Genomic DNA, 2795 nt, shown 5'->3' with positions numbered 1-2795 from the left:
AAAAGAAAAAGAAAAAAAAGACAATAGAATGGTTAAATAAATATTAAATAAATAAGTAGTAGGGAATAGAATTTCTGTTACTCAATATTCTGGAATTTATATTTGAATAGAAAGGAAGGGAAAGAAATAAAAACAAAAGTTTATTCCTTCTAGGAAACTACTTCACATTTCATTCATTCAATTAAGTTATTAATTATTTTCTGGGATATCCTTGAATTCTTTTCATTTTATTTCAAATACCTTAACTTTCTGTATTTATTTCCTCATCTTAAAATGGCAATAATAATGACTACCTCATTGGACTATTGTGAAAATTAAATGAATAGATATCATAACATGTTTAGAAAAGTTCCTGGCACAGGACGGGCGTGGTGGCTCACGCCTGTAACCCCAGCACTTTGGGAGGCCGAGGTGGGTGTATCACGAGGTCAGGAGATCAAGACCATCCTGGCTAACGTGGTGAAATCCTGTCTCTACTAAAAAAATACAAAAAATTAGCCAGGCGTGGTGGCAGGTGCCTGTAGTCCCATCTACTCGGGAGGCTGAGGCAGGAGAAAAGCGTGAACCCAGGAGGCAGAACTTGCAGTGAGCCGAGATCGCGCCACTGCACTCCAGCCTGGGTGACAGAGCGAGATTCCATCTCAAAAAAAAAAAAAAAGAAGAAGAAAAGAAAAAACAAAAAAGAAAAAAAAGAAAAGTTCCTGGCACATAATAAGTGCTCAGTAAATGTTAGCTATTGTAATTACCTTCACCTCCTCATCTGTCTGGGCTTATAGTCTATCTGCTGTTTGATCTGACATTCTCAATAAGCAAGTAGAAACCAGCTTGAAATGGTTTAAACATAGTACCACCTGAAAGCAGGGGAAGTACTGAGAATTTGCTATTCATGCATTTATGATGATGATTTGATCTCTTCAGAGAGGAATTTCTTCTGCCCTAAAAATACATTTTAAAACATCTCCCAGGGCTGGGCACTGGGGCTCATGCCTATAATCCCAGCACTTTGGGAGGCCAAGGCTGGAGGATTGCTTGAACTCAGAAGTTTGAGACCAGCCTCAGCAACACGGTGAGACCCTGTTGCTACAGAAAATAAAGCAAATTAGCTGGGTGCAGTGGTGCACACCTGCAGTCTCAGCTACTCAGGAGGCTGAAGCAGGAGGACCACTTGGAGCCAGGGAGGTTGAGGCTTTAGTGAATCGTGATTGTGCCACTGTACTCCAGCCTGGGCGACAGAACGAGCCCCTGCCTCAAAAATAAATATATAAAAATAAAAGAAGCACTGACCTTGTTGAAGTACAGTGTACTTGCTCATATACTTGTTTTCTCTCGCTCTCTCTTCTCCCCTTTATTGGGCTAGGATAATTTAAAATATTTATAAATAGATCAGGGTTTCTCAATCTCTGTATATTGACATTGTAGGCTTCTCATTCTTTGATATAGGGGGCTATCCTGTGCATTGCAAGATGTTTCACTGCACTCCTGGCCTCTGCCACTAGATGTCTATGGCACCCCCTCCCCAACCAGTTGCAACAACCAAAAGTGTTTCCATGTTAGCTGTTATTATACCTCTGATCTACTTCGCTTTCTGATCTACCTGTAATGTGCTCTGATTCTGACATTAGCTGACAGTGTTATTTTGATAGACAACACTTAATTGCTAAATGTCTTGTGGGGGGGAACTGCCCTCAGTTTGAGAACTACTGAAATAGATTCACTGACTTTGCTATAGATTCTTCATTTTTTTCTAGTCAGAGCACCTGATAAGACAGGATTTTTTCTGATTTTTCTTTTTTTTCTTTTATTTTTCACATTTTTCCATGACTCCATATACTATTTTTCTTTTTTTTAAAGACAGTCTTGCTCTGCTGCACAGGCTGGAGTGCACTGGCTTGATCATAGCTCATTGTAGCCTGACTCCTGGGGTCAGGGGATCCCCCTGCCTCAGCCTCTTGAGTAGCTAAGACACAGGTATGCATCATTATGCCTGGGTTAATTTTTTAGTTTTGTAGAGCCAAAGTCTTATTTATGTTGCCCAGGCTGGTCTTGAACTCCTGGCCTCAAGTGATTCTCCCATAATAGTCTCCCAAAGCACTGGTATTACAGGCGTGTGCCACCACATCTGGCTAATTTTTTGTATTTTTGTAGAGACGGGATTTCACCATGTTGGCCAGGCTGGTCTCAAACTTCTGACCTCAGGTAATCTGCCCGCCTCAGCCTCCCAAAGTCCTGGGATTACAGGCCTAAGCCACCTCACCCAGCTCATTTTATTTTTATTTATTTATTTATTTATTTTATTTATTTTACCATATTCTTTTTTTTTTTTTTAGTACAGATGGGGTTTCACCATCTTGGTCAGGCTGGTCTCGAACTCCTGACCTCAGGTGATCCACCCACCTCGGCCTCCCAAAGTCCTTGGATTACAGGCATAAGCCACTGCACCCAGCCCAGAAAGACATTTTTAATGGCCTTTTGAACAGGTTGGCAGCTCATCTCTTCCATCTCCCACCCCTAATATGTGAGGTGCATTACTCAGCATAACAAAATAACAGACTTTTCTATTGTTCAGCAGACACACAGGCAGCCAGAGGACTGGGCCTCCTAAGAAACAGAAAGAATGGGACAAACAGAAAGGCCTCTGTAGGCAAAGGCTTGATGTTAGTGAGAGAAACTAGTAAGTGCAAGTTTTGAAACCAAAGTCTTCAGCACTAGCAGCAACAGCACAACCATACCTGTCTCTAAGTACCAAAAACACGGCCGGGCGCGGTGGCTCAAGCCTGTAATCCCAGCACTTTGGG

The sequence above is a fragment of the Colobus angolensis genome, unplaced genomic scaffold (genome assembly GCF_000951035.1).
Source record: "Colobus angolensis palliatus isolate OR3802 unplaced genomic scaffold, Cang.pa_1.0 Scaffold201, whole genome shotgun sequence".
In the NCBI taxonomy this organism is placed as follows: Eukaryota; Metazoa; Chordata; class Mammalia; order Primates; family Cercopithecidae; genus Colobus; species Colobus angolensis.
Note: the sequence above shows the minus strand (reverse complement) of the source record.